This window comes from Primulina eburnea, chromosome 8 (genome assembly GCF_022965805.1).
Source record: "Primulina eburnea isolate SZY01 chromosome 8, ASM2296580v1, whole genome shotgun sequence".
NCBI classification, from domain to species: domain Eukaryota; kingdom Viridiplantae; phylum Streptophyta; class Magnoliopsida; order Lamiales; family Gesneriaceae; genus Primulina; species Primulina eburnea.
In genome coordinates, this window is record NC_133108.1 from 13,740,385 (window position 1) to 13,762,911 (window position 22,527).

The 22,527-nt window shown below is 39.3% G+C and overlaps 1 non-coding gene across 1 annotated transcript; it reads left to right on the forward strand.

Moving 5' to 3' along the window:
* Positions 1–1,943: 1,943 nt before the first annotated feature.
* On the forward strand, positions 1,944–2,049 carry LOC140840302 (small nucleolar RNA R71). Its single transcript, XR_012119888.1, has one exon. It is a non-coding gene; the product is annotated as a small nucleolar RNA R71 (small nucleolar RNA).
* The last annotated feature ends 20,478 nt before the right edge of the window (positions 2,050–22,527 follow it).

The window sequence follows — 22,527 nt, forward strand, 5'->3', positions numbered from 1 at the left end:
CCTTCCACGCAAATGCAACCTTGTGCGCTTTCAGAACCTCCAACAGTTTGTCTTCCATCTCATCTGTCAAAGCAACAGAAATAATGACAGGTAAAGTGTTATTCTCACCTAAGTAAACGTACTTGAGGTGTGGAGGCAACGGCTTTAGCTCAAGTGTTGGTGGCTCCTTGATGCTTGACCCTTGAGGGGTCAAATCTCTTCGTTCTCCTAGATTCTCCAGTCGCATCCTCATTGACTTTCTCCATGGATGGTTGGCATTAAAGTCTGCCACTATTTCAGCTTTTTCTTCATCCAATTACTCTTCTCCCAATTCAGTAGTGATAGTGGCCTCCAAAAGGTCCCTAAAGCATCCTGCACATAGTGAGACACAAGAGAGTCAAAAGCATCAATTCTAAAACAACTATCAGAATGCAGTGTGTGCTTAAATGCATTAAAAACATCAAAATTAATCTCTTCCTCGCCCCCTCTCAATCTCAACTTCCCTTCTTGCACATCAATCAGTGCCTTGCCAGTTGCAAGGAACGGTCTCCCCAAAATTAGAGGCATCTCTGTATCCTCCTCCATGTCGAGAACCACGAAATCCGCAGGAAAAATGAATTTGTCCAATTTCACTAGCACATCCTCAATCACTCCGCGGGGGTACTTGACAGATCTGTCAGCCAGTTGCAAGGACATCCTCGTCGGCTTAGGCTCTCCCAACCCAAGTTTCCTAAACACAGACAATGGCATAAGATTAATACTTGCACCAAGATCACATAATGATTTATGAAAAACAACATCACCAATCATGCAAGGAATAGAGAAACTCCTTGGGTCTTTTAGTTTCGGTGGGATTTTTTTTTGCACCAAAGCGGAGCAATTTTCAGTTAAGTTCACTGTCATGTGATCCTCCAACTTCCTCTTATTAGCTAAAATGTCCTTCAAAAATTTAGCATAACTAGGCATTTGCATTAAAGCATCGGCGAAGGGAATATTGATATGCAATTTTTTAAATACCTCGGGAAACTTACCGAATTGTGCATCTAGTTTTGCTTTTTTCAATGCTACAGGAAAAGGAGGAGGTATAACAATTTTAGGTTGTGCAGTGGGTGCTAGTGTAGAGTTAGAAGACTTACCTTTAGATGTCGCAGTTTGCTCATCCAATGTTTTGAGTTTTCTCTCTCTCTCGACTCCAAAACTTTCCCACTCTTCAACTCAATGGCCTTCACTTGCTCTTTTTGATTAGTCTCAGTGTCACTTGGCAAAGTGCCTGGCTCTCTACTTGCTATCATCTTCGCTAACCGACCAATCTGATTTTCAAGCCCCTTTATCGATGCATACTGATTTTGAAGTCTAGTTTCAGTGGATGAAATAAACTTAGATATCATCTGCTCCAAATTGGACTTCTCTTCTCTAGGAGGATCAGATCTGTACATCGGTTGTTTCCCATATTTTTGTCCTCCTTGCGGTCTATTCTGACTGTTTTGACCGCCCCATGAGAAGTTGGGATGTTGCATCCACCCAGGATTGTATGTGTTCAAATAAGGGTCATTCCTTGGGCGGTTTTGGACTCCCACTTGATTCACCGGTACCTCATTTTGCACATAGAATGGATTTCCATCTTGACAGTCTTTCACATAGTGTTCTCCTCCACATTTCTCACAGAATATCTCTTGAAGACGCATAGCTGTGCCACCCATGTTCAAGCCATCCAGCTTCCTGTTCAATGCATCAAGTTGTGCAGTAATAGCAAAAAATCAGTTACCTGGTGAACTCCTGCATTTCTCCGCTGGTTGTTCCTGTCAGATTGAGGATGGTAACTGCTAGCAGCCATCTCCTCCAACAACTCATATTCTTCTTCCGCAGTCTTCCTCAACAGGTTTCCACATGCAGCAGCATCTATCATAGTACGATTGGGAGTAAGTAAACCATAATAAAATGTTTGAACAACTAACCCAAGTGGCAACTCGTGATGTGGGCATCTTCGTAGTAGATCCTTGAAGCGTTCCCATGCCTCATATAGAGATTCCTGATCGAATTGAGCAAATGTTGTAATGTCTGCCCGCAGCTTCATGGTCTTGGAGGGAAGGAAGTATTTGATGAGAAATGCTTTCGCCATGTCCTCCCATGTAGCGATCGAACCTACAGGCAAACAATTTAACCACGCTTTAGCTTTATCACGTAAGGAGAAAGGAAATAAACGCAACCTAACAGCATCATCAGAAACTCCATTGAATTTAAAAGTATCGCAAATTTCAAGAAAATCCGCGATGTGCGTGTTTGGGTCATCTATTGCAGTTCCTCCAAATTGTACTGTGTTCTGAATCAACTGGATTATGGCTGGCTTGATTTCAAAGTGATTTGCCCGCACGATAGGCCTCACAATGCTAGTGCGTGCACCCTCCAAAGAAGGTTGGGCATACTCCAGCAATTGTATGCGGCGCGGGATCTCCACATGTATATCTTCACGATGTTCCTCCTCTTGATCATTCAACTGCCTCTCCATCAGTTCTTTTAGCCTCTGCTGTTGTCTTCTCCTGCGGAAAGTTCTTTCGATTTCAGGATCAAACTCAAGCTCCACGTCAAGTGACTTTGGCATGCACTAGATAAGTTATCTGGAATAAAATATGGAGTGTTAGCTAAAGAAAAATAAAATAACGCTAAAGAAAATGACTAAAAATAAAATTGTAGATTAACAGTCCCCGGCAACGGCGCCAAAAACTTGACCGAGCAAAACTTGCACTGTAAAATCCCCAATAAAAATATGGTTTTGTATGCTCAAAATTTATCGCAAGTGCACGATGTCAAGTAATAGTATAGTGTACGCGAGTACGAGTATCGTTCCACTGAAGACTGTATTTAACAATTGTTATTTTAAGTTATTGAACATTTAGCGAAGAAAATAGATTTTATTGTTTTAACACTACTATGCTCAAATAAACGTGCAAATAAAACAATTAAATGAATAACAACTGAAAATTAATATCTAAAATGTTGAGTAAAATTCAATGAGAAAGGAATTTGTTGGGAATATCGGTTCACCTACCCTCGTTAATTAATTAATTCGTTCGATAGTGATTATATGCTTCCGACAAGATTTCCTATTCAATTGAACACACTCTCTCGAGCTATGACAAACTAATTCAACTCAATGAAGTAATTAAATGTCTTTAATTATTTATCAAGAGTGAATCGCATTTCGATTTATGAAATCCCCTAGTTTTCGACCCTAAGGACTATGACTATCGGCGCGTATCCAATTTCATATGTCTATGTAAATTGTAGATCCACGGATTATACTACTCGTTCCTATCACAAGTTATTCTCTCGAACTCACTCGCAATATAAAAACGTTGTTAAAGTTAGCTACGCTCTAACAACACGAAGAAAAACAATAGTATAATCAAGAATAACGCAACAATCGAACATAAATTAATCCAAATCAAAGTTTGGGGTAGGCTCCCATTAAATCCCAACAAATATTAAAGTTTAGCTACTAAAATTCATGATTGAAAATAACCAAAACAAATTTTAGAAGATGAAAACTGAATTAGAAATACGAGAATTGACGAAAAACGCGAAGAACGACGCCCAGAAAACTTCAAATCTTCAATCCAAGCGCGAAAGTCTCTCCAAAGCTTGTGGCGGCTCTGAATAGTGATGAAGTATGTCTCTCAATGATCCCAAAATCTCGTCCCTTATCAGCCTCCTCCAAAAAATTAGGGAAGAAATCGCGCAAAATATTTTCCAAAAATACAATCGTGCTCGGGAGGACATAAGTTTCCGCCCGGGCGGATGGTCTTCGCAGATTTTCTTTTTTCTAATTTTCCTTTGGCGCGCCCGGGCGGACATAAGTTTCCGCCCGGGCGGATGGTCTTCACAGAAATTGATTTTTTCAAGCTCTCACGCGCTTGGGCGGACATAAATGTGCGCCCGGGCCGACATCCTTCGCAAAAATTCTTTTTTCCTTGAGTTTTGTAAGAATCTCCTGCATTTTCACCAACGAGATACATGAGTAACAATAAAACATAATTTATTCTAAAATATGACAAAATGCATGCAATCTAAACGATAAATGCAACACAATGCGACAAAACATGATACGCAAAAACACGTAAAATCCACCTCTATTAATGTTTATATTTATTAAACCCTATTTCGAATAAATGTATGGTGTACAGGACTCGTACTTTAATTTATACTAATATGTATAATAGCTGAATGCCATTACGTTCTGCATGTAATAGTGTATGTTAAAAAAAAATTAGACCCTGTTTATTATCATTGATTAATTAGTCCCAAAGATGATTAAGAATCGAATTAGCGTCCAGGTCCCCACAACATGTGGTATCGGAGCGATAGGTCCAGAACTGTAAGTTTTTGAGACTGAGATAGAAGTTAGTGAGCGGGGTAGATTGAGGTTTTCTTTCCTGCTATTGATTGCTAGGATGTGATTTAGTATAATGTTGAACTACATTGTGTGTGCTAGCATGATATTATGTTTTACTGTTTTTTTTGAAAATACTCGTTACCTGAATATCTGAGTTGATGTGGTAATATGTATTAATTGAAGACGAATCAGAACTCATTCTTGATCAGAGGTAAGCTGATCAGAAAGGGACTGAGACGGATTTATCTAATGTGATTGCTAACTCTTGTGATTATCAGATATACCTCCGAGAAAAATTCGAGAATTGGGTAGTACTTCGAGTAATCAGATGGATGTGTCAGAAACTCCGATGGAGACAATGATGACGAGGTTTCAGTCATTTCAACCGCCGATTCTGAAAGGTACTGAGACGCCAGTCGACTGTTAGAATTTGCTAGAAGACATAGAAATGCTGTTTGAATTTCTTGGTTTCACAGATTATTGTAGAGTTAAACTAATCGGGAACCAGTTACGGGAAGTCGCAAGGAGTTGGTGGTTGGTAACCAAAGAAGCATTAGAACAGCGTGGTCCAATGATTAAATGGAAAATTTTTAAAGTTAAATTCTATCAACGATTCTTCCTCTTATCATACAGACAGGATAAAAGTGCAGAGTTTGTAAATCTAAGACAGGGTCAGTTGAATGTTGATGAGTATTTGGCCCAGTTCTTCACCTTGCTACGTTTTGCCCCTCACGTGGCTAGGAATGATGTAGTTGTATTTGATCAGTTCATCCAGGGATTGAATCCGGAGATACGTACTTTAGTCAATGTGAAACAACCGAATAACTTTGCTGATACTCTGATCAGAGCCAGAAGAGCAGAAACAGTTCTGATGAGACAAAAGGACGCTTTGTATGTTCTTCCAACACCGAGACCACAGCAACTGCTTCCTAGAATCGTGATTGGTAGCAGTAGTAGTGAAAAGCAAGAACAATTGAAAGCTCAAAATAAGCAGTTCAAGAAGTTAGGGAGCGGTTCATCTAGCTCCAGTGGTTCAAGCCCGAGCTACACCGGAGTTTATTGTAGAACTTGTGGAGGAATGCATCCCACAGAGCAATGCCGAGGTGTATTTGTTAGTTGTCATGTTTGTCGACAACCAGGACACTTTGGTAAAGTTTTCCCACAAAAAGGTTCCCGAAGATTTCATGGAGCAAAGGCATCTGGTGGTAGTGACCGAGGAACATATCTAGGATGCACTTGATGAGTAGTGACATCTGTTCTTTTATGATTATGTTCCATATGTATTGTGAGACTCTTGTACATCCTAGACATGAGTCTGTATGAATTGTATTGACATATGCTTCATTCTGTTGAGTCTGTATATAATGTAGTATTGATTTATTTATCTTTCGGAGGAAAGATTGATATCAGTAAATTCTGTAAATATCGTATACTGCAGTAAAATGAGAATGAGATGGAATTATACTGTCTTGTACTTGTGTTGTTTGATTCTGACTGCATTATTGATATTGAGGTGTCAACAAGTACAGAGTTGTTGTAGATTTTTGCCAGGAGATGGTAAGATTCGGACCTGAAATGGCCGAAGAATGAATAATATACGGTAAGGATTTTTGATTTAAAATTCCTTTGATATCTGTATTATTTATGACTCGATGATTATCGAAAGGAATGGAGTAATTCCTTATGTATTCAGTGGATTACTGAAACTGAGCGTATCATGGACTGAATTGCCAGTAGCAGGAGAATTTCTAAAGTCTTCCTAGATGAGATTTCAGGCTGCCTGATATCAGGAAGAGGGATTTCAGCCTTGAGTTGATACCAGGTATAGTTCCTACTGTTAGAGTTCCATACAGAATGATGTTGATTATATCGGAAGAATTGAAATTTCAGTTAGAAGATTTGATGCCTGAGAGTTAGGATTACATCTGATTATGTGTTTCTCTTGGAAATACTTCAGTTCTGTTTATAGGTTGATAAATCCTGTGTTCAAAGATATTCTGATGATTTTATGCTCCTTGTATTTGTGATATCTTGATATATTCGCAACGTATGATTGATTGAATCGAACAGTTGAAATTGTATTGAATATTCTGGGAACTGAGATTGTTGTATACAGAATTATTCGGATATGAACCTTGATTGCAACAGATTGTATTCAAAGTCTGTGATATCTGAAGATAGTATACTGATTGATTGTAGCACAGTTGAGACCGTGATCAGTGGCTGAGAAAGATATTGAAAATGGCAGAATTTCAGAGATGTCAGAAATGTCGGAAATTACGTTTTATGCGTTTACTATATTAGTGTAGATGATTGATATTTAGACTCTGATCCGATATTATTATCATTCTGAATTCGTGTTTGATACTGATTGTTATGAACCGTTGAGATTATATACAGTTCAGAAATTTGATCAGACTGTTCAGAATTTGATTTCGATAGTCAGAACAGAGTATCAATCAGAATACCAGGTAGGTAATACTTTATTTTATATAATTAGCTGATTTGTTTGTGCCGAATAATTCGAATCTGAAATGACAGATGGGGTCAGAAGCGCACAGTAGTGGATTCAGTATTATTCCGGTGACATGAAATGTATAATAATTCGAACAGACAGTTTTGATATAAACAGATGAAATCAGTTATGGCAGAATTTGTATCGAAATGTCTGAATCGTTGACAGATGAAGACAGAAAGATAGAAATCAAGAGATTGGGTATATAGATCATTGATTCCTGAATAGAAATGGGAGTACATTTCTATGGATTTCGTAATGAAACCACCAGAATCTTTTTAAGATTGTGATGCGATGTGATTGTTATAAATAGATTGCGTGAATTTGCATATATTATTTGTATATGAAGACTTATAGATATGACCAGTAGATGAAATTTATGTCAAAAATGAGGATAGATTGTATTGAATGCCAAAGTTGATTATATCAGACTGTGATGTTCGTTTGATTTTGTACTTTTGGCAGAGTATACAATAAACTCTTTTACTTATCGTCTATAGATCGACAGATAGTTGTAGCGACTATCCTGAAACTGGAGGATATCCAGGAACTGTAGTGCTGGATTTTAGCACTAGTGGAGGCGATGTATTGTCACTTTGTGAATTATTGTACGACAATAGCTATCAGATGAGTATTGAAATAGCTTTAGTCCGGGTATTGTACAGTGAGAACGGTAGATTTCCTTCGTATGAGAATAATATATCCGAGATACCTGAGATTGGAACGGGTGGAATCAGAAATATGAAACAGAAATTAAAACTGATTCAGAGGAAAATGAAGACAGCTCAAAATAAATAGACTGAATATGTCAACGTCGGATGATGACTGTTGATACTTGAGATTGAAAATCGAATATAACCCTGATTGAAATTATAAGATTGATAGGAGATAATAGTATTGATCTGTTATGAGCTGTTAATTGGTATATACGGATGTTGTAAAGCCAGTATTTCGAGAATTGCTTATATCAGAGTTACTTAGAGTTGTATTACGATAATATACTTCTCGAATTATGATTATTCCCTATTAAAATCAAAAATCTGTGAACGAAAGATACTTCAGAATGGAAACTATTCTGCGGTTGATAATACAATAAAGATATCAAGACATCGAAGAAACTACCTGGAAGACTTCGTCTGATATGAGGTAACGATGTCCAGAATTGTTTTATTGAGGTGAATTTCTGTTAGACTTTGTATATATCTCCTTCTTGTATCTGATTTGGTATTTGATATAATTATCTGTAATATACGAGTTGATTGCCTGCGATTTCGGGGACGAAATCATATCTTAGGGGGGGAGAAATGTAAGGCCCGAGATTTGGATTACCGTAATCTGAAATGATTTGGCAATACTTAATATGATTGTTGGTAATTGAGATGTGTTTATAGACGAAACGAATCAGACCGAAATAGCCGAAAGAAGCTTTGAAATTATGTGCGAAGAACTGTCGGGCGCAGATGCACGATCCTGCCGGGCGCACATGCGCGAGGTAGGCAGAACCTTGCGCGCACATGCGCGGCTTGAAGGCGCGCACATGCGCGGGGTGTCCAGTAGCCCGAGTGCAAAACGGAACATTGGGCGCATATGCGCCGAGATAGTACGTGCATATGCGCGAGTGTGTGTGTGTGCACAAGGCAGTAGGTCTCGCGCATATGCGCGGGGCTTGGGCGCGCATATGCGCGAGTCATGCAGAACGAAAAGGTGCCACTTGCCCTTGCATGCAACGTGTCTATATATATATATATATATACATATCAATCTTTAAAATGTAAAAATAAGAAGAGAAACGAGCTGCCGAAGGAAAAAAACTCAAGTTATGATTTACGATCCGGTCATCTGATTTGTACTCTGAGCACAGCACCGTGTTCCTAGCAACGACAGCTACTACTGGACGTAAGTTTTGTTACGTTTAGACATGATTTGAAATTATGATGTTGTCAGAATTGAATATGAATCATATATGGTGTTTCGGATACAGTATACATCGTATAATTGAAGTCAGAATGAAGAACATATTGTTTATGTAATTGTTATGATTTTCGGAGTCGATTTGATTGAGAGTTGATATCAGATTTGTTTTGTTATCGAGTATGAGTTACAGGAATTGATATCTGTTGATTTATATTGCGTGGTATATTTATATGGTACCGTTATGCCGTTGAAACAAAATTTGATTAGGTTCTGGTTTTATCTGATATTGAGAATGAGTCGTCTGATTGTATCTGCGATGTTGAAATTGACGGGGTTATCGAGGTTGAATTATTATGCCGTCGAAACATCAGTGAATTGATATTGATCAGATTCAGTAGTGATTGAGATTGCATTGTATGTCGTTGACATTGATCAGATTATGTATTGATTTGAGTATTGATCAATACAGGTTTTGAATTGAGTGATACATTGACACCGTCTATTCGATATTGTCATTTCAGATTTGATATGGAAAGATTTGACATCGAGACTTCGACTTCGTTAGACCGAGAAGATAAAGGTATAAGTCAATGTGGTATTGGGAGATCGACTCAAGTAGGATATACTTGAGTTTCCCTAAATCACATATTTATTGTTATTGTATGCATTGATTTTATTATTATATGTTGTTCTATTGATTTGTAGGAAGCATGTATTATATGAGTATTAGATGAGTAATCTTGTGACAGAAATGCCTGATAGTGGTGGGATCGCCACGGGCACATTGCACGATGTCACAAGATAGTGTATTGGCGATAATGCCAAAGTCATTCACCGGATGATTGGCTATCGATGTGGATAGAATTGGAGTTTCTTCTATTACAGGTGATCGATACCATATCGATGTGGATACAATCGGAGTTTCTTCTATTACTGGTGATCGATATGGAATGCCAATGTCTGAAAACCGGGATCTCTAAACTAGGAATGAGTCTAGTCTTAGATGTGGAGTCACGAGTATGATTTATAGTTTGATATTGCTTCATGTTTCTGATTGCGATACATGTTATGAATATATGCTTCATGCTTTTATTTCTGTTATATGAAATGCATGTTTCGTTGATTTATACTGGGAATATAATTTTCACCGGAGTATTCGGCTGTTGTCTTGTTTGTATGTGTGCATGACAACAGGTGGGACAAGTTCAGGGTACAGGAGATGAAGAGAGATCATGATTAGAGTGGAGACTACGGACTTTGATTAGAAATAGGGTTTGGACACTTGATGTTTAGTTATTAAACCTTAGTTCGAATAAATGTATGATGTACAAGACTCGTACTTTAATTTATACTGATATTTATAATAGCTGAATGCCATTATGTTCCGCGTGTAATAGTGTATGTTAAAAAAATTTAGACCCTTTTTATTATAATTGATTAATTAGTCCCCAACGATGATTAAGAATCGAATTAGCGTCCGGGTCCCCACACCATAACTCACTCATTTTTTTCCAAATAGTTCGAATTTACTATCAAATTGAAGATATCGAAAAGTTCTAAAATTTTCATGTTTAAAGTTTTCTCAAAAGCACGACCGAAAAATCTCTGTTTTAAAAATGACAGCAAAAACGAGATTTGAGATCTAAAAACTTCTTCAAAACACATCCAATGAATTTTCTGCTAAAACTACTACGTAACATACTCATGTTTCACACAAAACACATTAAATTAATACTATGACAAGATCGACGCAGTAAAAACAGAAAATACGTGCCTTTTGATATTAAAATTACTGAACCGACGATACCGAAGCGTGGAAAGAAGCGAGGGTTGATCCAGGACGACGTGGCACTATTTTCTTTGAAGAAAACACAACAAAACCTTGCTGGAATTTCAGAGGAAAGGGGCGGCTGCTCTTGGCAATAATAACCCTAGCTTTTCTTTTAAAAAAAATCTGAAATAGGGTGTAGAGAATTGTGTGTGTGTTTTTACGGTTTTTAGTGTGTGCTTTAGTGGGTGTGTGCGTGTGTTTAATATAATTAGGAGGGGTAGTTAGTGAGTTAATTGGCTAATTAAAAATACTAATAACAAATAAACTCACTACATAAAATACTAATATCTCACTAAAATACTAGCGTCAATATATTTAAAATAGAGCACACAAGATATTACTTTAAAAGTTTTAAAATTCTTAAAATCACTCAATTAAATAATTTAAACTTTAAAATGCTAAACTAAATAAATTATTTAAAATGTCTCATCCTTAACTAAAATAAAATACCACATTTAAAAATTGCCAAAATCGTCACCGGTCTCTTTTCTCGATGCCGCCTCGAATAATCGCCTGAAACATAAAACTCGAGAAAAATGTTTTAACGGGCATCACATAAACATAAATAATTTAAAATTATGCATTTAAATATATCATGCATCACTAAAAAAATCATTTTAAAATTAAATAAATGATTTAACTATTAAATAATTGCATGGGATTTACGTGTACGGATTTTTGGGCTCTACAGTTCCTCCCTCACTTATATAAATTTCGTCCTCGAAATTAGATCTTACCAAAAAACTCTGGGTAGTGATTCCTCATTCTGCTTCGGTCTCCCAAGTGGCCTCCTCCATTGATTGGTTTAGCCACCGGACTTTGACCAACTTGGTCACTTTGTTCCAAAGTCTACTATAAAAGGCCGAAAATTCGTGTTTGAAAATTTGCGGAAATATTTAAAATTTTCTTTTTTTCTAAATAATTAAAATGCCTCTTTAAATAAATAAACTGATAAAAAGATTCAATGTTTAAATATTCGAAATAGCAGCTGAAGTAATTATTGTTTGCAAAATAACAATTTAAAAATAATCCAACAAAAGGAAAAAAATTGTTTTAGCATAAAAATGGTAAATGCTGAAAATGAGGTCCTCGGGTTCCACTACTGCTGACCCAAGATGGCTCACTGGTCCCCGCCTTCGATCCTGACCTCATCAGTACCTACAACAATCAAGTCTAGTGAGTCTAAAGACTCAGCATGCATATATCGTAAATAACGAGTAAATAAATAATAAAACCACATGCAAGTGAAAACATCATGTCATGAGGCATAACGTAAAATATCGTGTCATGATTAATTATAATACATGCATAACTGAACTGAAAATCATAGTGAAAATGTTTGCTTTTTGGAGCCCTGTAATGAAATAGCAGGTAAAAATTTTCTGGTGAGATTATGTCTACACAAGTGGCCCCCGCACTGAACTGAACTGAACTGACCGGTAAGTGACCACCGGGTGAAGTAATAATCGTCCGATCAGACTAATGCCACAGTATACTGGGTGGGACCGGTAAGTGACCACCAGGATAAACTGAACTGAACCGGTAAGTGACCACCGGGTGAAACCATAATAGTAAAGTAGCCACAAGCAATATCGCATAAATCTCCAAAAATGAATATTTTATATTTTTGCACGTAATATAATTAATTAACGTAATTAAATGTCCTGTATTAATTTTACCATATGTGTTGGACCGTTCCCAGGCTCGCTGCAACCTAATTATACATGGGAAATATGCAAATTATTTAATTTGACCAAACTTTGTAATTGAATCCAAAAACGAGACAATTACTCCCAATGACTAGGTATTTAATCATGACTCCGTGCCAACCCAAACCAACACAAAACCATCATTTAGTAATGATTAAAATACACCTAAAATGATGAAATAATGCCCCTAAAATTATAGTACTTCGAATTTTAGTGAATGGAGGCCAAAAATATGAAACGCTCTTTCGAGAGTCATTTTGGCACATTGCACCGTAGATTCTCGTACGACCTCTAAAATTAACCGAATCACGAACGGCCAAAAACAGGGCCTTTCCAACTTGATGAGGTACTGTCCAGTGCAAGACCATAGGCTAAAAGCCAAACAAGGACCCGAAATACACCTCTGTACCGCATCACACTTGCTGTCAAAAATTACAGCAGCGTGCACCTTCGATTCCTTGTATCGTTTTCGAGACTACCGGCCATTGGGGCTTGAACCACTAACCAGAACCTCTTACCAACGCCCTAAGGAATGATTTGAAGCATGGCTAAGGGCCCTAGGCCAGCCACAATTCGAACCACACCATGAAACCGACCAAAAAGTCCCACCCGAGAGCACTTCTGCGTGCGTGGGGTTATTGGCTTCGCTTGCTGCCACGGACCATTCCAGTGGCCATTTGATTGACCATGGTACGATCTAGACGTCAAGAAGTATGGAGTTAACCAGGGCTAAGGGCCAGAGGTCAGCCGAGATTCACCCCAACCATCAAAACCGAAAATACAGATGCAGTAAAACTGAAGGGGCCAAGGGAGGGGGGGCTGTTCTTGTTACTTTTCTTTGAAAATAGATTCCGCCATGGACCAAGCCTCGAAAAGGCGACTTGGTCACGTCATAGACATGATAGGATGTGTTCTAACCATGGCTATAGGCCCCTAGGGCAGCCAAGATCAGGAACTTTATCCCTTGATAGCAACATTAGAAATCGAGACTCAAAAATGCTTCTGCGGAAGAGTTGCTGTGTTTCTAGATTTCCAGCATGTATGGGGCTGGAACCAACGTTATTACATGACCCTAACATGTCCTAGTTCATGTCTAGATGCAGCGACGAGCCCCTGGAATTGAGCCAAAACCTGAAACAACCAAACTCAGCCAAACCATGAAGCAAGGAAAGAAACCAGAAAATCTGCACATGCATTTTTCGAAAATATAACTCATGTGTTTCGGTTTTCATGCAATAAAGTCATGGGTATGATGTTTTTAAAATATACTACTATGGCATGATTGAGGAGTGAAAGAAATATAGACATGCCTTGGTTTTGCTTTGACGAAAACAAAAGAAACGCAACGACGCGGCGCAGAGGAGGAGTCTTCTTATTTTCTGTACTTCTACTCGATTTTTTCCTCTCCAATTACTCTCGGTTTTCACTATTTTCTCACGAAAATACTCTGAAATGTGCACTGAATTTCGGTGGTGAGGGGAGGGAAAAAGGTTAGGAAAAGTGAATGGAAATTGCAAGATAGGTGGGAGATAAAATGGTAGATCAAATCTTGCTATGAATGAATTTGTGGGATAAGGAAAATATAATTGATATCAAAAGATTTGAGGGGTGGTTAAGGGTGCTAGGGGCCGAAAACATGACTATGTTCAAGAAGAAAAATTGCTTAATTAATTTATTTGTTAGTGAATTAAAAGGTGGGGAAGATATCTACCTAGAAAGGTTAAGGAAAGATAATTAAAGAATAAATTGTCCAACTAATTAAAATCTTTTAAAAATCAAGGGAGGGGCCGATTTTTATAACTAAAGTAGGGTAGGAATATTGCTTAAATATTAATTATTGAAGATTAAGTGTGATAGAATTATCTCCCAAAAATGGATAAGGAAAGATATTACATAATTGGATTGACAACTATTTTTAAATTAAATAAAGAGGGGGCGAAAATCATAAGTAAAATAAAAGAAAAATATTTCTTAATTATTGAATTTTAATTCTCTGGTGTTTTATCTACCCATGAAAGAATTTAGGGAAATAAGAAATTAATTATTGAACTGTATTTACTACTTATCTCAACTTATTCAAATAATCCCTTAAACCTTCTTTCACAATAATTTAACTTATTGTTTATCTTAAATAAATTCCAGGAATATTTTCTAAGTATTAAAATTTATCCCTTTACTCCAACTCCAGTCCGGCCTCACTTAATTAACTAAAAATCTAATAATTAAACTTCTGCGTAAAATAAATAAATTTAAAGAAAAGAATTTAAATACTCATGCAATAAAAATCATTTTAATTTAAATACTAGAATTATGCATGGCTTATACGTAATCTAATTTACGGGTTCTACACCTACTGTAGTGACCCGTTCCAGAATCACCTACTAATCAAGAACTAAGCATGCAATTAACTTAATTAAAAACAATCAGAGATAATTGCGGAAAATGGTCAACCAACGATAGTTATACAACCCAAATGATATCCAGAACAACTTAGAAATAAAATATACGGTACAACCATATCGAATCAAATGGTACTGAAGAAATAACTCAACCGGCTACTCCACGTCCTCCTCATCCTCCTCCTGAGCCATCCAACCTGAGGCCTGCCCCGTGGGAATGGGGTGTCCAAGATAAACAAAACCGAGGACGTGAGCGATAAGAACGCCCAGTACAAAAGCATGAGTATACAGGCCTATATGAAATGCACATGCTATGATATGATACCAGGGTAGTCAAGAAATAGGAGTCACAAAAGATCTCAATATGCTCAGTCTAGAGGCGCCAAGTGGATAGTGCCGCGCGGTACTCCTCTGGGTCACTGCATCCACTACAAGATCAGACGTGGACCTAAAATGTCCCGGATCACCGAAGCCCTCCGGACCCGTCGGCCACTGTGTACTCTCGGTGTCCATGCGTCCACAAGACAGGGCTGAGCGGCCCCACAAGATATAGCTTATCTCGAAAGAGATACAGCTCAACAATAAAGGCTATCTCGAAAGAGATACGGCTCAAGATGAAATGTAACATGCAGCAATAAACGTGACATAATAGCATGCATCATATGACATATATCAATGCAGCAAATAATCATGCAACACATATAAGAATGTATACTCGACCAGGATATCTCGGATAGTACTTTCGTACCTCAAACCAGCAGATCCTAACAATCCGCCCTAGAATCAAGCCTGCGTCCGTAGCCCACTGATGCCGCTAGCTCCCAACTAGAGCACAGCTCCGCTACAAAACCAGTAGCTCCCCGCTAGTGCCTGAACCTCGGGAAAAGACTAGAAACCAATCGGAAACGACTAAAATGCTCTGGAACGCTCGGACTTGGCGAGAAGAAGTGAAGCCTCGCGCCTCTATTTATAGCCAACGTTCGGACAATCCGATCCACTTCGGAAGATCCGATCCGGTACACTTCGGACGATCCGAACCCTGCATGTCTTCTACGTGTCCAGCCACCTGGCTCGGACGATCCGAACCCTGATCGGACGATCCGAATCCTGCATGTCTTCCACGGTTCCATCCACCTGTCTCGGACGATCCGAATCCTGCTCGGACGATCCGAACCCTGATCGGACGATCCGAACCCTGTTCGGTCCTTCCGATCCCACCGAAATATAATTAATCCAATAATTAACTCAAATTAGGCATCGGGATACTACATTCTTCCCCCCTAAAAAGGATTTCGTCCGCGAAATCGTGTCTGAAGAATGATAATTCTGAATAACAATACATTCAACTTAAGAATGACTTACAACCGAAAGTACAACTGCAATTACAATCATAACTGAAAATACTACAACTAGAACAACTCTGGATGCTCTGAACGCATACGACTCTCTAGTTCCCAAGTGGCTTCTTCAGTACCTCGGCGCTGCCACTGCACTAAGACAAGAGGAATGATCTTATTCCTCAACACCTTGTCTTTGCGATCCAGAATCCGCACTGGTCGTTCCACGTAAGACAAATCCGAATCAAGTTGAACTTCAGAGGGATGCAAGATGTGAGACTCATCTGCTACGTATCGTCTCAACAAAGATACGTGGAACACATCATGAATACTTGATAGGTATGGCGGCAATGCAAGTCTGTAAGCCAAATCTCCCACGCTTTCCAATATTTCAAATGGACCAATAAATCTCGGAGACAGCTTACCCTTGAGACCAAATCTCAAAATCCTGCGAAAAGGCGAAACTCGGAGAAACACTTTCTCACCTGGCTGAAAATGAAGAGGTCGACGCTTGGTGTTCGCATAACTAGCCTGTCGATCTTGAGCAATCTTAATCCGTTTCTTGATTACTGCAACCTTATCAATAGCCTGCTGGACTAGCTCCGGTCCCTCAACATGTCGTTCCTCAACTTCGTCCCAGAATAATGGAGTACGACAACGTCGCCCATACAACGCCTCAAATGGTGCCATACCAATACTACGATGATAGCTGTTGTTGTACGCGAACTCAATCAAAGGCAAATGATCATGCCAAGCGATTCCGAAATCCATAACACAAGCTCGCAACATATCCTCAAGTGTACGGATAGTCCTTTCTGTCTGACCGTCGGTCTCTGGATGATAAGCCGTACTCAAACTTAGTGAAGTACCCAATGCTGACTGGAAACTGAAAGCGGACCGGTTACGGTGGCCGGAAACGCAACGGAAGCAAAAAATTTAAATTTTTAGAGCAAAATTTCGGCCACCCCTTATTTGTGCAATATTTACATTCAAACACCATAATACATACATAGGGTGTTCAAGTGATTTACCTATCAACCCCTTAGATTTGATGAATGGCACCAACTAAAGTATAAATACTTTAGCTCTTCTTGGTTGAAAAATCTACAAGTTTCCACCTCCAATCCTCCAAGAATTAAGCCCACCACTTAGCAAGGCAAATCCCCTCAAAAATTGCACTAGAAAATTTTTGAGGATTTTTAAAGAGAAATTTGTCTCCAAAAATGAAGAACAAACTTGAGAGAAAAATGAGAGAAAAATTGGTAGAAGATTTCGGCCAAGTGAGTGTATGAGTGAGTGGGAGACTAGCCTAGGTAGTTGTGAAAGTTGTCTCTCAAAAGTTGCATGTCTTTGGAATTTTTTATTAAAAAGTAATCAACAACCTTTCACCTCCCAAGCATGCAAACCCTAGCATGTCTCACATATATTATATGGTTTTAACACATTAAAAACCATAGACTAAATTTTATTATCTCAAACACAATTTGAGATCAATTAAATATACTTGATTTTACTCAAGTCCCACTAGTTAAATAATTATTTAATTGAGCTCTACTAGACTCAATATTATTTAATTAATTCAACACTTGAATTAATTTAATTATTTAGACTCTACTAGGTCCACTAGTGTTTAATTAATTCAACACTTGAATTAATTTAATTTAGTCTCCAATAATGTTTATGAAAATCACAATTTTCAACTACATTATTCACTTGGCCAAATTTTAATCTTAGGAACACTTCCATAAATTAAAATTTATATTTCTCTCTTAGAAGTCATACTTCTATTTTTCTTAACGCTTATAAACACATTTATAAGCCGTTCAACACATTGAACTATTTTACTTCTCATCGGGATTTACCAAGCAAGTACTTGTGTGGCCCTCAATGGTTCATTGATACAACTAGCCGTGGGTTCACATCTCTATGTGATTCGGACTAAACATGTCCTTATTTGAGCATACCCCAATTGCTCCATTCTTACTTATCAACTCCTTGATAGTAAGAACGTCAGAACTCAAGTCTGATAGTACCCAACCAATCACGTTAAACGCCTAGCAGCATCGCTTACGTGATTCCCTAGGTATCACATGATAGTGCCTGCAAGAACCATTCAATTATGGTTAGCGTACAGTACGGTCCCTTCAACTCATATATCCCGACCGATTCGACAACTATTGGTCTATCGAGAGTTGTCAATGAATCGATACTATGTGTCATGTCGTGGTTGCATCGATGGTGTAATCTATGAAACCCCTTTCATAATTACCACCATACTCTGATCAGAGATTTCAACCCACACATACATGAAAAACACATAGGATATCCATACCCGTAGGTAAGCGGTGAATCCCCGGCTACAATGCATCGACTCCTATATGTTTCGCCGTAACACCCAACCTTGCCACCTGATGACCCCATAAGAGTCGGTAAACAAGTCAAAGTGAAACGCTAGCATATAGAGTCTCAATGTTGTCCCGGGTCATAAGGACTAATGGTGTACAACCATAAACTAGGACTTTTCCACTCGATAAGTGAGAACCACTTGGAAAGTCCTTTCTAGAGGGTTGTTCAGTGCACTCTACCAGGAGCACCTATCTGCATGCTCGGACATCACAATGTCCCCTACCAATGAAACATGGTACTCACATCGCAGATACTAGTCTCTAACTCGAGCGACCTTTATCCTTCTTAGTGGCGGCTGAATCGACTAGGAACGGTTTAGAATATACAGTATTCCAAATATGAGTTTCATGATACTCATCATATGAGCATCTCATATTCTTTCTACTATTTGTATATTCAAGGACTTTATCTATGCAACAAGCATGGGTATAAAGATAAAGATGCGCCAAATTAATAAATTGAAATATTATTAAAATAAAGATCGTTTATACAAAGAGTTTCATTGTGAACAGTCGGCCAACACTTGGCTCGACGTGCACCTACTCTAACAATCTCCCACTTGCACTAGAGCCAACTACCTATATGCTTTAGACCCATTGATTCGCGATGCTTCTCGAATGATGGTCCTGGTAAAGGCTTAGTTAGTGGATCAGCAACATTATCTGCGGAGCCGACTTTGTCAATCGTGACATCTCCTCTTTCCACGATCTCTCTGAGGATGTGGTACTTTCTCAGTACGTGTTTGGACTTCTGATGAGACCTTGGCTCCTTCGCCTGAGCTATGGCTCCCGTGTTGTCGCACATCACCGGGATAGGAGCAACTCCATTTGGAATGACGCCCAACTCTTGGACGAAATTCCTAATCCAAACAGCCTCCTTTGCTGCAGCCGATGCAGCAATGTATTCTGCCTCAGTGGTGGAATCCGCAGTACTGTCTTGCTTGGAACTCTTCCAAGAGACAGCACCACCATTGAGCATGAATATGAATCCGGAGGTTGACTTCGAGTCATCAACATCGCTTTGGAAGCTAGAGTCGGTATAGCCTTCCAATTTTAGTTCTCCACCCCCATAGACCAAAAACAACTTATTGGTCCTTCTCAAATACTTGAGGATGTCTTTCACAGCTTTCCAGTGTGGAAGACCAGGGTTGGATTGATATCTACTCACTACACTTAGTGCAAATGCCACGTCAGGACGTGTAGATATCATCCCATACATGATACTACCAATAGCCGAAGCATACGGAATTCGTGTCATCGCCGCTATCTCTGCATCAGTCTTGGGAGACATAGACTTGGATAGGGACACGCCATGACACATTGGTAGATGTCCTCTCTTGGACTCATCCATCGAGAACCGCTTCACGATGGTATCAATGTATGTGGACTGGGTGAGACCAAGCAATCTTCTTGATCTATCTCTATAGATCTGTATTCCCAATACAAAAGATGCTTCACCCAAGTCCTGCATTGAGAACTTACTTGCTAACCATATCTTTGTTGATTGCAACATTCCTACATCATTCCCAATGAGTAGAATGTCATCAACATAAAGAACAAGGAATGTCACAGCACTCCCACTGACCTTCTTATACACACAGGGTTCCTCAGGATTCTTAGTAAAACCAAACTCTTTGATTGTACTATCGAATCTGAGGTTCCAACTCCTCGATGCCTGCTTAAGACCATAAATAGATCTTTGAAGTTTGCATACCATATGCTCACTTCCGATAGATGTGAAACCCTCAGGTTGAGACATGTAAATTTCTTCCTTAATATCCCCATTAAGGAAGGCTGTCTTAACATCCATCTGCCATATCTCATAGTCATACCATGCAGCTATGGCTAGCAATATCCTAATGGACTTGAACATCGCAACTGGAGAAAAGGTTTCCTCATAGTCAACACCTTGCCTTTGAGTATACCCTTTTGCTACCAATCGCGCCTTGAAGGTCAATACCTTCCCATCCGCCCCAAGTTTCCTCTTGTAAATCCATTTACACCCTATGGGAACAATTCCCTTAGGTGGATCCACGAGATTCCACACTTGGTTCGAATGCATGGAATTCATCTCAGATTCCATTGCTTCAAGCCACTTGGATGAATCGGCATCCGATAACGCTTCCTTGAAAGTCCTTGGATCACATCCAAGGTTAGGCTCATCATGGCCCTCTTCAAGAAGCAGACCATACCTCACAGGTGGTCTCGAGACTCTCTCGGTTCTTCTAGGAGCTTGTATCTCCTCACTTGGCTTCTCGGGTGTGGGTTCTACAACTGTGGGTGTCTCTCGAACCTCTTCGAGTTCTATCATCTCGCTTTTTCTATCTAATAGAAATTCCTTTTCCAAAAAGGTTGCGTTCCTAGAAACAAACACCTTTGTTTCTTGGGGATGATAGAAATAATATCCAATGGAATTTCTTGGATATCCCACAAAGTAGCATAAAATGGATCGACTATCCAATTTATCTCCCACTGTCTGCTTCACATAAGCAGGACACCCCCATATTCTAAGATAAGAATACTTGGGAGGCTTACCCATCCATATCTCATATGGAGTCTTGTCAACTGCCTTTGTATGGACATTGTTCAACAACAGTGCCGCTGTTTCAAGCGCATATCCCCAAAAGGATGGCGGCAACTCCGTGAACCCCATCATAGACCGAACCATGTCCATCAAAGTCCGGTTACGACGCTCCGAAACACCATTCAACTGCGGTGTAGCGGGCGGAGTCCACTGCGAGAGAATCCCATTCTCTCTAAGATACTCTTGGAACTCGGCACTCAAGTACTCACCACCTCGATCCGATCGAAGTGTCTTGATGCTTCGTCCCAATTGATTCTCTACTTCACTTCTGAATTCTTTGAACCTTTCAAAGGCTTCAGACTTGTATTTCATCAAATACACATACCCATACCTCGAATGGTCATCGGTAAAGGTGATGAAGTAGGCATGTCCATGCTTAGTGGTGATGCTAAGCGGACCGCACACATCGGTATGGATCAAATCCAATAACCCTTTGGCTCGCTCCGCATGGCCCTTAAAGGGAATTTTGGTCATCTTTCCTTTTAGACAGGATTCACAAGTCGTGAGAGCATTAATATCGGACATATCAAACATGCCAACTCCCACTAACTTGTTCATCCTTCTTAGGGATATATGACCTAATCGAGCATGCCATAATTGTGCCGAATTAAGAGTATCTTGTTTGCGCTTATTTGTTGTTGTTATCGTTTGGACATTGTTAAGTGGAATATCTTTTAATTTTAAGGTGTAGAGATTGTTTTCAAGTTCACCGGTACCAACTAAACATTCATTCTTGTAAATATTGCAAACACCTTTGCCAAATAAACAAGAATATCCATCAATATCAAGCATAGGAATGGAAATAATGTTTTTAATCAAGTCTGGTACGAACAAAACATCTCTTAATACAAACTTAAAATCATTGTTCAAAATTAAACAAATATCTCCTACGGCTTTGGCAGCAACTCTTGCTCCATTGCCCATCCTTAAGAAGGTCTCACCCTCTCGGAGCCTCCTACTTCTTCCCATCGCCTGCAAGTCATTACAGAGATGTGAGCCACAGCCGGTATCCAATACCCAAGAAGTAGAGTTAATCGAGATATTTACTTCAATAAAGAACATACCTTTGCCAGAACCCTTCTGCGGAAGATATTCCCTGCAGTTACGCCTCCAATGTCCAGGCTTCTTGCAGTGGTGACAGATGTCAACAGTCTTCTCAGCCTTTGCTGGCGCGGCTGCCACTAAGGGACTCGGAGTCTGCCTCTTCAAGGGCTCGCTCTTCTTGGGGCGCTGGAAAGAACGCTTCTTTCCCTTCCCATGTGGACCGGTCTTCGTGCCAGATGAAGAGCCCACATAAAGAACCTGCTTCTCCTTTTTGATTGTGGACTCAAAGGTCACAAGCATGTTCACCAACTCTTCAAGGCTGGGCTCGAGCTTGTTCATATTGAAGTTCACAACGAAAGGATCGAAAGAGCTAGGCAGCGACAGCAGCAACACATCAGTGGTCAACTCCGAAGGCAACAC